We start from the raw sequence: 14,141 nt of genomic DNA on the forward strand, positions 1-14,141 counted from the left end.
GTCATAGAAAAAGCAAGAAAATTCCAGAAAAACATCTACTTCTGATTTATTGATTACACCAAAGCCTTTGACTGTGTGGATCACAACAAACTGTGGAAAATTCTTCAGTAGATGGAAATACCAGACCACCTTACCTGACTACTGAGAAATCTGTATGCAGGTCAAGAAGCAACAGTTAGAACTGGAAATGGAACAACTGGTTCCAAATTGGTAAAGGAGTATATATCAAGGCTGTATATTGTTATCCTGCTTATTTAACTTATGTGCAGAGTACATCATGCGAAATGCCAGGCTGGATGAAGTGCAAGCTGGATTCAAGATTGCTGGGAGAAATATCAATAACCTCAGACATGCAGATGGCACCACCCTTATGGCAGAAAGTGAAGAGGAACTAAAGAGCCTCTTGATGAAAGTGAAAGAGGAGTGTGAAAAAACTGGCTTAAAACTCAACATTCAAAAAACAAAGATCATGGCATCCAGTCCCATCACTTCATGGCAAATAGATGGGCAAACAATGGAAATAGTGACAGACTATTTTCTTGGGCTCCAAAATCACTGCAGATGGTGACTACAACCATGAAATTAAAAGATGCTTGCTCCTTGGAAGAAAAACCATGACTAACCTAGACAACACATTAAAAAGCAGAGACACTACTTTGCCAACAAAGGTCCATCTAATCAAAGGTATCATTTTTCCAGTAGTCATGTATGGATTTGAGAGCTGGACTATAAAGAAAGCTGAGCATCGAAGAATTGATGCTTTTGAACTGATGGAGATGGACTGCAAGGAGATCAAACCAGTCAATCCTAAGGGAAATCAATCCTGAATATTCATTGAAAGGACTGATACTAAAGCTGAAACTCCAATACTTAGGCCACCTGATGCAAAGAACTGACTTGCTGGAAAAGACGCTTAATGCTGCGAAAGATTGAAGGCGGGAGGAGAACTGGATGACAGAATATGAGATGGTTGGATGGCATCACCGACTCAACGGACATGAGTTTAAGCAAGCTCCGGGGAGTTGGTGATGGACAGGGAAGCCTGGCATGTTGCAGTCCATGGGGTCGCAAAAAGTTGGACACGACTGAGCAGCTGAACTGAACTGAACTGAACAACACATTTCAGTGCAAAGCTCTTGAAATCAATATAGTACCACTAAGTTAAAACAAGAAAAAGCAGGGCGAGACTCAGTCGTATTCTGATATTGTCCTTGTTTCCTAGGTGTTTGTTTTACTTAACATTCCAAAAAATGGAATTAGGCAATGGCATGTAGGTTTCATATGCCAATTCAGAATTAACTTTGAGAGGCAAACATTAGCTTCTGGAATGCTGCAAAAGAAGATCATTTTAGAAAGTCAGGGGAGCTTTAGAAAAACTGATGAAATGTACATACAAAATATATATATATATATTTTGCAGACTTTCTTTTTTTTTAGAGAGGTCTTCAGCATCCTGCACTCCTGTCAAAAATTCCCCTAAGAGCTATGGACTCTAGTCAAGATCCCTGCTCTGGTAAGTCAATTTTTATATTTGAGAATAAAACGCTGCTGTTCTGGGAGACCTTTGGTTCAGCGCTCCTATATGAGCCTAGGAATCCTGATATTCACCAGACAGTTATTTTTTTCAGTCTTTCTTAGGAAGAAAGAAAAAATGGAATTAACAGACCATGACTACTGTTAAGAAACTTACCACAAGGCTCTGCAAGTTCTTCCTCAGAAGACAAATATTTGCAACTACATGATGTTTGCAAAATGCCATAAGAATTTTCTCTCAGTTCAAAATGTGTGCACTTTTGCCAGTTAAGGTAATTATTAGAGAAAAACTGCCCAGTGAACATGCTCCTCATGGGATAGGAGCGAAGGCTGGGTGTCTTCTCACTGACATTTTCTATTGTAGAGGAGATGTAAAGGGCAGAACACTGCTACCCTTTAGAAGAGAAGCTGGGTCAGTGGGGTCACAGGGCCCAGCTGTATGCTGCAGGCAAATTCCTTTTGTTCACTTTTGTCCAAGTTAATAAGAGTCCAAGACTGTTTCAAGATTTTATGAAGAATAGCTTATTTGTAGATACCCGAAAATCAATGAGCATATTATCTAGGTATGGTTTAACATGGTTTTAGGTAGAAAACAAGGAGGAGAGTTGAAAAACCCTTTGGCTAGTCATTAACTTTTGTTGCCCGCAAAGTCCTGCTCCTTGCTAACTCTAAAAAATCAGAAGTAGTTTTGATTTGTTTTAAGAGAAGTACTCTATCCCTGACTTTGGCAAGGTCCTAATGCAATTACCTCTTAAGATCAGATTACTTTGCAAAAACATGCACATAAGCCACCTCCAATGCTGTTAGTTGCATTTATCTAAATCAAACATTCTGGGTTTCTTGAATTGATTTAATGTGAGTGAAAAGAATAGAAAAGCAAAAATACCATGACTTGCCAAATACTGTGGAGTTGCATCAGACAAAAATTAATGTATTAGAATGTACTGAGGGAATTTAACTATAAGCCTTTGGCAAGGAGCAAAAGTGGAGGACAAAGGAGCAGAGGGGTGAAGAGAAAGGAGGAGGAAGAGGAAACAATTTAAATAGTGCTGGTGATCTATTACAGGTGGATGTGTGCCCAGGAGATCAAACAGCCACTGAGAAGCTGGTCACCCTGCATCCACAAATTCACTGAAAAAATTACATTTCCAAACATGATTCACTAAGTGTTGCCATTAGAACATGCAAAACACTTTACAATTTAAACCTTCTGTCAGTATTTTCCGCCTGGCATTGACTGTACTACTCAACACCAAGAAAATATGCTTATTTAAGAATCATTAGGAGCACTTTTGCCATAAGACGACAGACAATCAACAAATTTAAAATACCCTTCAACACATTTACCACATTTAAAATGCGACTCCTCCTGAAATTACCATTGTACAAGAATACATAAATTTTGAAATGACAAACACTCAAGAAACAAGCTCCTCTGGTCTGTGAAGAATAGCCCTAGGTCACAAATCAAAGCATATTTGGAGGTCTTAATTGGTCCCTTGGCTTTTCTTGAATTATTATGGGAGAGGAGGGAGACAGGAAGTCGGTTATTACTGCTCTGAAACAAACAGACAATAGTTATTTCTCCAGCAAAAATGGGCTTACTTGAGATCAACAAAGAATTGCAAATGCGGTCTCTAGCCAAGCTGAGCCACTGTGCAATCCCCACAGAGCAAGCAGAGAACTCTTTCAAAGAGTAGAAAAGGAAGTCGTAGTGCTGTAGTAAACAAAGAGTCTATTGGAGGAACTGAGAGTTGGAAGCATAGTGACTTTTCATTGGCTGAGTTGTGACAGTCTCTCATTGGCTGAGCTCTTGCCAGGTGAGAAAAGGAAGTCTTTCTTCTTCGTGTAGGCCTCCACTATTGCCAGGGGATATGGGCCCGCCCCATCCTGGCCTCTCAATTGTTTTCACTGAGGTTTGGGTTTATTAATTTTTATGTTATAAAGTCCATTTTCTCTCTACTCTGATTAACCTGTTCTATTTCAGTTAAAACCAAGAGGAAACTGTGATATATCTAGCATATTGAACAGAGTGGATCATTTTTCTCCTTCTTCTATATGCTAAAAAGTAATCATCACTAATAATTATTATTATTTTGACTATTTCTATACTTTCCACACACCTGCAATTACTTCCTCCACTGAAGGCTTGAGTCCCTCAAAGTATTCCATGAGTGTTAGAATCAACTTCTTTCAAATTCCTGTTAACACTGAAATTTTATCTTCTACCCATGAATCATAAATGTTCTTAATGGCTTCCAGAAGGGTGAATCTTGTCCAGAAGGGAATTTTCTCAATCAACTTTCAAATATACAATATAGTATTATTAACTGTAGTCACTATTCTGTATATTAGAGCCCCAGGATTTATTTATTTTCTAACTGGAAGTTTGTACATTTTGACTAAGGTGGTATTTTCTAAACTTGAGAAATCTAAAGAATTCTGAGACATTTGTTAACTGTAAGGATTCCACTTCCCACTACCCTATTCAGACCAATTGAAATAGAATCATTTTCTGGGAGGGGTTTGGAAATCTCTAAATGTAATAAATCCCCCCAAGAGATTTTTATCACGAGGCATATTAGGCAACACTGCTTGAAGTCAGTAGTGGCTCACATTTATTGAACACACACTGCCTACAGGGTACATTTCTAAGTGCTCTGTGTGTATTTGTTCATTTACTCCTAACAACAACTCTGTGCAGTATTGTCTCGGTGTCATTCTGCAAAGTAAGTGCCCCTCTTCAGCAATCCATTAAGGGTGGATTTTTTACCATTTGAATCTCAGGGCAATCTCATTTCCCACATTCATAGTTCCTTAGATTCTAAATTCTTGATTGCCTTTGAGATTAAACACCAATTCAGTTCTCTTTATAAAACACACCATAAACTTCTTTGCATAACATAGGAGCTCCATATATAAGAGATCAAAGGTCATTCTGCTTTTTGTCCAGTGCTTTTGGCAGTGGAGAAGCCTACCTTGATTTAGGAGATGTGGAGACAGAAGCTGGCAGCACAACCTGCTGCTGAAAGCAGAGACTTTTTGAGTTCCTCTGGCTGGGAGTTGGAGTCCTGCAGAAATTGAACCAGGAAAAGGAAAACAGAAAGATCATCTGGTCTGGCTGACTCCGCTAGCTCAGATCCTGGCTAGGGAAGAGAATTTCAGTGCAGAAGAGAAAGGTAATAGATATTTCTAGTTTCCTGTCACACCCGTTCTTCCACAGGCTTATCCACATTCTAATCAGCCTTCTGAGACTAATAGTTTCCAGCTTACTAAAAGCCCATACTCGTCTTTCCGATTCCTTTTATACTTGCCTGATTTGCACATTTTATGCTTTCAAAGTCTGTGATTATTCAATAACACAAAAGCTAATGCTTCTAAACTTTGTGCCATGCATTTCCAACCTGGAGGCAATCAGAACAAATGTGTGTGTTGCTTCCTTAACAACTATAATCCTAACTCCTTCAATGTGAGGAAGCTTTCCTTGCTCTGAAATTCAAAATCACCCTCTTGAAACTTAAAAACATACTTTAAATACCAATTACTGTGCAAGTTTTCTTTTCATTCTCATTCAGATTTTTCTATTTAATCCTAGCATACTAAGGCAGAAAAGGAATCCATATTACCATTTTTTCCCTTAGATAAAGCTAAAAAAGAAGACTTCCCTGGTGCTCCTGTGGTTAAGAATCCTCCTGCCAATTCAAGGGACACAGGTTCAATCTCTGGTCTGGAAAGATTCCACATGCTACGGGGAAACTAAGCCCACATGCCACAACTGCTGAGTCTGTACTCTAGAGCCCAGTGCTCCACAAGAGAAGCCATAACAATGAGAAGGCTGCACACTGCAACGAAAAGCAGCCACTGCTTGCCACTAGAGAAAGCCTGACCCGGCAACAAAGACCCAGCGCAGCCATAAATAAATAAATAAAAATATTAAAAAAAATTTTTTTAAGCTGAAAGAGAAAGATTTGATGAGGTTAATGATTTGTCTAAAAGCATGCATTTGGTAGGAGGAAGAAGCAGACTTTGAGAACTGTGTCTGATTTTGAAGTCCATGCTCTTTCCACCATATTGTGATATTCAGTGTTCAAGCTACTTTGTTCATTGTTTCACAGGTGCATGAATTATCCCAAGTAGAAGAAAACATGTTCATTTAAACATAGAGCACAAAGCATGCAGCAGGAATGCCATAAAAAAAGAAGTGATGATTTCTCTCCTTAGTCACGCCAACTTCACTAAATCACCTTCCAAAATCTACAAATCAAAAAGACTCAAACTGATTGCTTAGAATTCTTATACCAAAATCAGAAATCATTGGGTGATATTCCCCAGTGATATCATTGGGTGATACAGTACCTCTGCTCAAACAATCTTACATTTGTTCCAGTGGGTTTCATACTCTGTGACCTCCTTGCTTGATGCATCTCCACTCAGTAGACGAGTAACTGCAGTGACACAGGAACTGTGTTCTTACCAACAATTATCTGGGATTGTCCAACACAGGGCAAGCTTTACTGCCCATTGAAAATTACTCACTTGGAACTTTAAAAACTTAAGTCAGGACATCATTTTTAATATTTAATAAGTCTGTATGTTCTCCTGTCTGTTTTGCATGACAGTGCTCACTCAGTTGCATTCGACTCTTTGTGGCCCCATTTACTGTAGCCCACCAGGGTCCCATGGAATTGCCCATGGAATTTTCCAGGCAAGAATATATACCCAACAGTAAAATTCTGTTCAGTATCGTAGTATAGAATGGATGAGATAACAATGAGGTACAGATCTCTTCCAAAACATCACCTTTCAGCTAAGAAAAAATGTTGAAGTATTAACTGGGTGGAGATCAAATTCTCTATTCACTCAGCTGCTGCTGCTGCTGCTAAGTCGCTTCAGTCGTGTCTGACTCTGTGCGACCCCATGGACGGCAGCCCACCAGGCTCCCCAGTCCCTGGGATTCTCCAGGCAAGAACACTGGAGTGGGTTGCCATTTCCTTCTCCAATGCATGAAAGTGAAAAGCGAAAGTGAAGTAGCTCAGTCAAGTCCAACTCTTAGCGACCCCATGGACTGCGGTCTACCAGGCTCCTCCATCTATGGGATTTGCCAGGCAAGAGTACTGGAGTGGGGTGCCATTTCCTTCCCCAATGCATGAAAGTGAAGTCGCTCAGTCGTGTCCGACTCTTCGCGACCCCATTCACTCAACTAGACCTATAAAATCTGAGTCTGCCTGATTCTCTCCGGGGCCACTGCCCTTCTCCCTTCTTCTTCTCACCCAGACTAGTGCAATGGCCTCTTCTCTTGCCTTACCGCAGTTCATTCTCTTAAAGGCACAATGATATTTTTAGATAGTAAGCAAACGGTTTTATTTGTTTACTCACCTATTTAAAATCCTTCAAATTCTTGGAGAGAGCCCTGAGCTAGGAGCTTGTGAGGAGGTCTGAGGGAGGAGGGTGAGAGGAAACCTGAGTGAGCAGGTCGAGAGGACCTCGGAAGGCGTTGTGAGGAGCTCAGAGGGAGGAGGGTGAGAGAAGCTCGCAGGAGGGAGGGCTCCAGTTGTCCTGAGTGACGAGGGTGTGAGGAGCTTTGAGTGAGGAGGGCGAGAGAAGCCCTGAGGTAGGAGAGTGAGAAGAGCCCTGAGCGAGAAGGGTGAGAGGAGCCATAAGTGAGGAGAGCCAGAGAAGCCCCGAGGGAGGACGTTGTTCAGAGTCCTGAGTGACGATGCTGTGAGGAGCTTTGAGAGAGCAGGGCAAGAAGAACCTCTGAGGGAGGTGGGAGGAGCCCCGAGTGACGAGGTGGGAGGAGCCCCGAGTGAAGAGAGGGAGAGGAATGAAATCAATTGAATAAATGAGTGAACGAATAACAGTTTCTTAAATTTTAAAATATAGACCTGCTTCACAAAAATCGTAGTGCCAGAACATAACATATTTATTGTGAGGGGTTCATCTAAATGGCAAATAGTTGATAATTGGTGCGAGAAAATATGCCTATTATTAATATTTATCGTGATGTGTTCAAGCAGAGGAAGTTCACTCCACTCCCACCCTACCCTGATGCGTTTTTTGTAAAGGTCTCTTACTTTGTCCATTTTTGGCTGACTGACAACTAAACGCAAAATCCTGGAATAATATCCAGACTGTACTAGCTCAACAGTATACTCTGTTAGTCACTCAGTCATGTCCGACTCTTTGTGACCCCATGAACTATATAGCCCTCCAGGTTTCTCTGTCCATGGGATTCTCATCAGTTTTTACTTTCTGGCTGAGCTGCTGGGTATGTGAGATTTTAGTTCCCTGGCCAGAGATGGAACCTGTGTCCCTGCAGTGCAGGTGGGAAATCCTAACCACTGGGCTGCCAGGGAAGTCCCAAGGGGTCATTGTATTTGTACTAAGGATCATCAGTTGGGTGAAATTTATCAGTTAAAATCAATCAAGCAGTGGTAGCTGTTTTGGTGTTGACAGATTTGATTGTTAATTAATCATAACATCAGTTAGACGTCCTTTAAATTTCACATAAAGGTTTGTTGTTGTTGTTGTTGTTGTTAAGGAATCTGCTTTGGGAATTTAAGTAAACAGTCATTGCTTGTTATTTTGTTAAGCTCACTACTTTTCTGATGGACTAACAATACTTGATGAAGTCAATAGCCAGCAGTTAGTCAAATTACAAAACTGAGAATTGTCAACAGAGGCATAATCTGTGAATAATTGACAAAAATTGCTCAGCTCCTGGATTCTAGATTATAATTACCTTACCTAGCACTTACTTAAATACATATTTATTCTGGGTTAGGCAGGTGAAAGAGCTGTCTGGATTCTAGAAGGAGATTCTTCAATTCATGCTTAAAGGCTCAAATTGAGCTTTTGCCTAATCAGGTCTGTGATATATTTTCAAGATCCAAGATGAAATATGATCCATAATGACTGTCCTTCATTTCTACTTCAGAGAGTAGCCTGAATCTCTCTGGATCCCATTCAGCCTGAAACTTCACTTTAATCTACATTATGTCAGCTAGTTTCTCTCTCAAAGGCAAATGAAAAATATGTAGAGTCCCATTTCCCCAAGATCTTTCATCTAGACTGAAAGTAAATCCAGATGCTTAAATATTTTAACATATTTAGACAGCATCATTTAGTTTCTTACTTTCAAAATATAATCTTTTAAATTTAGACTTGAACGACAAGTGTGAAGAATAAGCAAACATGCAGAACAATAAGACAAATTTACATTCACGAGTTTTATTACATCAACTGAGTCACAAGAGCTTCACATGCTCTAATAAACCCAGGGAATGCATAAGAGCCAACAACGCCAAAAACAAATTAAAAGAAAAGTTCAGATGTCAGACTTGGTTCATTGACATCTTTGGAAATGGATTATTTTTGAGTTGAAAATCTGCTTTGAAAAGAAATCTTACCATTATTTAGACAGCTTTATTTTTTAAAGTTAAAATAATCACTAGCATAAGAAAAAGTCTTGGTTTGAAAAAAATCTAAAGTCTAATAGTAACTTTTAAAAAAAATCAAGTGAGGAAATTAAAAGATGGAATATATGCTATAAGTCACAAAAAACTTGGGCACAAATTGAGTAGTTCTTAAAAACTGAGGTATAGACTGCTCAAATATAGCAGTTCACATATAGGGGTAAATTGCTCTAATATATTTTTCTTTACTTCACAGGATCACAACACAACTTGAGCATAAAGGAGAAAAGGTGTCAGTTAATTTTAATAATGCTAAAATTTCTCTTCCTCCAAAATCGATTTCTGTGTTGTGTTTAAATGTTAACAAAGCGAAACTTAGAGAAAACTTAATCATATACAAAGTGAACTAAGACAATGGTTTCTCCTGAATTTAATTCAAAGTGAATTTGAAAAAACAGGAATAAACTATTGGTATTTAATGGAACTGTATGCCAACTCACACTTTATTCAAGTCAACATCATTAATCTAATTCTCTATTTTAAATGAACATTAATTTACCTTTCAAACTAAGCTTATAGGTTAAAATGTCTTTGACACAAATTGCTGTGAAGAATTTTTACTGAGAATTATTTCAAAACCAAAGAAAATAGCCCCCATGGTAAAAATGAGATTTAGTTAGTGTTGCTATAAATTATTTTTTTATTAATACTTATTAACCTGGTTTAACTTTTCTCATGCTTTATAGAAAAAAATGTAGAAGAGTGTTTCATTTGATCAAAATCCGTATTTATCCAGCTGTACATTTCCTGCATTTCTAGCTTCTGGATAGCCCAGAGGCATCCAGAGACTTGGCTCAAAAGTTTCTATAGTTACTCATTAGCAGCACTTAATCATTATCAATCCAGAGAAACAGTTTGAGATCTGGGTCACTCTTGAGTGTTAAAGTCCATCTTGTATTAATTAGAACTGATTTAACTGCAAACCAAAGATATGTATCCCTGAGATATAGAGCATCCAGAGCACTGAAATGAGTGTGAACTTTATAAGCATCTTAATGCTTTATCTTCATTTTATTCTAATCTCAAGCTGGAAAATTCATGTTCCTTAGAAAAGATTATGTACCACTAGTCAGTGGCACAGAAAAGGCAATGGCACCCCACTCCAGTGCTCTTGCCTGGCAAATCCCATGGACAGAGGAGCCTGGTGGTCTGCAGTCCATGGGGTCACTAGCAGTCGGACACAACTAAGTGACTTCACTTTCACTTTTCACTTTCATGCATTGAAGAAGGAAATGGCAACCCACTCCAGTGTTCTTGCCTAGAGAATCCCAGGGATGGGGAAGCCTGGTGGGCGGCCGTCTCTGGGGTTGCACAGAGTCGGACACGACTGAAGCGATTTAGCAGCAGCAGCAGCAGCAGTCAGTGGCAAGCTGGTACATATTTAACAATACCTCTGTAGAAAAGATAAGTTAACCCTGTGAAAAATTCTGAAAGAGATGGGAATGCCAGACCACCTGACCTGCCTCTTGAGAAACCTATATGCAGGTCAGGAAGCAAGTTAGAACTGGACATGGACAACAGATTGGTTCCAAATAGGAAAAGGAGTCTGTCAAGGCTGTATATTGTCACCCTGCTTATTTAACTTATACACAGAGTACATCACAAGAAACGCTGGGCTGGAAGAAGCACGAGCTGGAATCAAGATTGCCAGGTGAAATATCAGTAACTCAGATATGCAGATGACACCACCCTTATGGCAGAAACTGAAGAAGAGCTAAAAAGCCTCTTGATGAAAGTGAAAGAGGAGAGTGAAAAAGTTGGCTTAAAGCTCCACATTCAGAAAACTAAGATCATGGCATCTGGTCCCATCACTTCATGGGAAATAGATGGGGAAACAGTGGAAACAGTGGCTGACTTTATTTTTTGGGGCTCCAAAATCACTGCAGATGGTGACTGCAGCCATGAAATTAAAAGATGCTTACTCCTTGGAAGGAAAGTTATGACCAACCTAGACAGCATATTCAAAAGCAGAGACATTACTTTGCCAACAAAGGTCCGTCTAGTCAAGGCTATGGTTTTTCCTGTGGTCATGTATGGATGTGAGAGTTGGACTGTGAAGAAAGCTGAGTGCTGAAGAATTGATGCTTTTGAACTGTGGTGTTGGAGAAGACTCTTGAGAGTCCCTTGGACTACAAGGAGATCCAACCAGTCCATTCTGAAGGAGATCAGTCCTGGGTGTTCTTTGGAAGGACTGATGCTGAAGCTAAAACTCCAATACTTTGGCCACCTCATGCGAAGAGTTGACTCATTGGAAAAGACTCTGATGCTGGGAGGGATTGGGGGCAGGAGGAGAAGGGGACAACAGAGGATGAGATGGCTGGATGGCATCACTGACTCGATGGACATGAGTTTGGGTGAACTCCGGGAGTTGGTGATGGACAGGGAGGCCTGGCGTGCTGCAATTGATAGGGTCGCAAAGAGTCGGACACGACTGAGAGACTGAACTGAAATGAACCCTAACCATAACCCTAACCCTAAAAAGGGACTTCCCCCGTGGCTCAGCTGGTAAAGAATCTGCCTGCAATGAGGGAGACCTGGGTTTGATCCCTGGGTTGGGAAGATCCCCTGGAGAAGGGAAAGGCTACCCACTCCAGTATTCTGGCCTGGAGAATTCCATGAACTATACAATAAAAAGAGTCAGACAGGACTGAGCGACTTTCACTTACTTACTGTAGAAAAGGAGGAGGAAGAGAAGGAGATGTTCCTGACTGGCAGCACTGCCAAATACCATGGTGTAAATACTTCCACTGTGGCTAATATCCAGCTGCCAGTGGAATATCAGAGAATGCAGAATTGGGAATAGAGGCTCAGTAGCTAAGAGTCGGACACGACTGAGCGACTTCACTTTCAATTTTCACTTTTCACTTTCATGCATTGAAGAAGGAAATGGCAACCCACTCCAGTGTTCTTGCCTGGAGAATCCCAGGGACTGGGGAGCCTGGTGGGCTGCCGTCTCTGGGGTTGCACAGAGTCGGACACGACTGACGTGACTTAGCAGCAGTAGCACCAGCAGCAGGACACCATTATGTAGTATTTCCACTATACAGATCCAAAGACATCAGTGAACTCAAGAACATATATAATAGTGAAATGGAGTAAAATAGAAAGTGATGGCTTGAGTATTTATTACTTTTGTCTTTTATACAGTGGGTTCAAGTTTATATAATGAAATTTTTAATCATGGCTGAGTTTCACAATCACTTTACCAAGTTCCTGAAAATTGAACAAGCATCTCTCATGAGCCAATAAGAGCAGATTGCAGCACACCCCAGTTATCTTGGTCATCTCTCTCCTTGGGTCTGTTTTTGTTCTTTTCCCTGAAATCATAGATCTAATACTCACTTTATGTTTTTTTGTTTATCAAGACCACTAAGGAATTTAATCATGTGAATGCTACATACCATGGAGATTCTTAAATATTATTTTTCCATCTATTTTGAAACAGTTTGTATTATTGACTAGATGCTATTTAGGAACATTTGTGGGTTTCATCTTTTGTTTGCTTGTTTTTTATTTCCATTAGTTTATATTTTCTTGAGACTTACTAATTTTTCATTTTGCTACACTCTGATTTGAGAATGTGGCCCATATTGTTTCTACTTTTAAAGTTCAGATTTTATTGTTGTGAAATATTTTTGTTAGTAATAAGGATAATAAAAGATAATAAAAGTTACTATTTATGGAGTATATCCCAGAAACATTACATTATCTTCTCAAGAATCTGATAGAGAAGTGTTTTAACTCTGAATACCCATGAAACAAAGCTGAACAAAACCCTCTTTGCAATGCTTTGTTGGTGAGTACAGTCCCAGGCAGCAAGGGCAGGGAATGAGGAATAAGGAAGGAGGAAAGGCTATCAAGACAGCTGCATGGTCACCCAGGACATCTCCAGGTAACTATGTGGAACCAGTGCACCTCAGAATGGTTCACTGGGAAGGAAGAAGAGAGGGTTTGCCTGTGGATCTTGTCCTCTACCTTCTGATCTCCAAAATTCACCTTAGCAGGCATTAACACCCTGTGGTAGATTGTTTGCAAAAATGGTCACGGTAATTCCTCCCATTCCTGACTACATGGTCCTTTGAAATGTGAATGTACAGCAACCCCTAGCAAGAGGAGGAATCTATTTCTCTAGCCAAGACCAAACCTGTGAATCTGGGTTTGATCATGTGACTTTCTTTGGCCAAGGGGACATTAGCAAGTATGACATTGAACAGAGGTTGAGAAGTGTTTGCGCATCTGGGTTTGCCTTCTCTCGCTGCTGGGAACTTCTACCACCAAGAAAATGACCCTGGACTAATTTGCTGAGTGAGGAGACAGTCATAGAGTTGTCTCAACTGACATTGAGCCAACTGTCAGACATGTGGGTGAAGCCTTCCCCACAAGGATCCTCCCTGGCAAGACCAACCAGCCTGCCAACAAACAGAGCTGTTACTTCATTCTATACCCCCAGTCCCAGATGAGCCTGTTCAGACTAAAAGAACTGCCCAGGCATCCTTAGAATGGTGAGATGTTTAAAGGCCTCAAGTTTGTGGGTGTGTAGCAAAAGCCAATTCATGGACTGTACCACACTTCCAGATTGGATTACCTAGCCCATTAATTGGGTGCTGGAGAAGCCAGTCCTATGATCAATGTTTTAGTGTTTTCTTGGAGCCCAGAAGAAGTGGGGGAAGTTGTATATCTGGTGCTCCAATCCAATCACTGGAACCACTACAGCTCCTCAAATGATGGCTTTAGTGGGTGCCACGCTGAAGCCACACTAAAGAGGAGGTGGGGACAGCCAGTGGTGTGAAAAGACAAAGTGACAGGTGGAATATCCATAGAGCAAGAACCAAAGTGTGGAGGTAGGGTCAAGCAATATGGAGACCTGCATAAGCTGCACAGACAGCAGCTTTTATTATGTGTGAATTCCATTCAGGTATGACCTAAATCAAATCCCTTATGATTATACAGTGGAAGTGAGAAATAGATTTAAGGGACTAGATATGATAGACATAGTGCCTGATGAACTATGAACGGAGGTTCATGACATTGTACAGGAGACAGGGATCAAGACAATCCCCATGGAAAAGAAATGCAAAAAAGCAAAATGGCTGTCTGGGGAGGCCTTACAAGTACCTGTGAAAAGAATAGAAG

At 40.4% G+C, this 14,141-nt stretch overlaps 1 long non-coding RNA gene across 1 annotated transcript in view; it reads right to left on the reverse strand.

Annotated features, from left to right (window-relative positions):
• Positions 1-10,142, reverse strand: part of LOC102397734 — a 133,496-nt gene extending 123,354 nt beyond the window's left edge. The window contains exons 1-3 of the long non-coding RNA XR_006544631.2: positions 6,910-10,142; positions 5,890-6,017; positions 4,512-4,604 (exon numbers count right to left, since the gene is read on the reverse strand). This is a non-coding gene — a long non-coding RNA (uncharacterized LOC102397734). The remainder of the gene's footprint in view (positions 1-4,511; positions 4,605-5,889; positions 6,018-6,909) is intronic.
• Positions 10,143-14,141: the final 3,999 nt, after the last annotated feature.

This window comes from Bubalus bubalis, chromosome 14 (assembly GCF_019923935.1).
Source record: "Bubalus bubalis isolate 160015118507 breed Murrah chromosome 14, NDDB_SH_1, whole genome shotgun sequence".
NCBI lineage: Eukaryota > Metazoa > Chordata > Mammalia > Artiodactyla > Bovidae > Bubalus > Bubalus bubalis.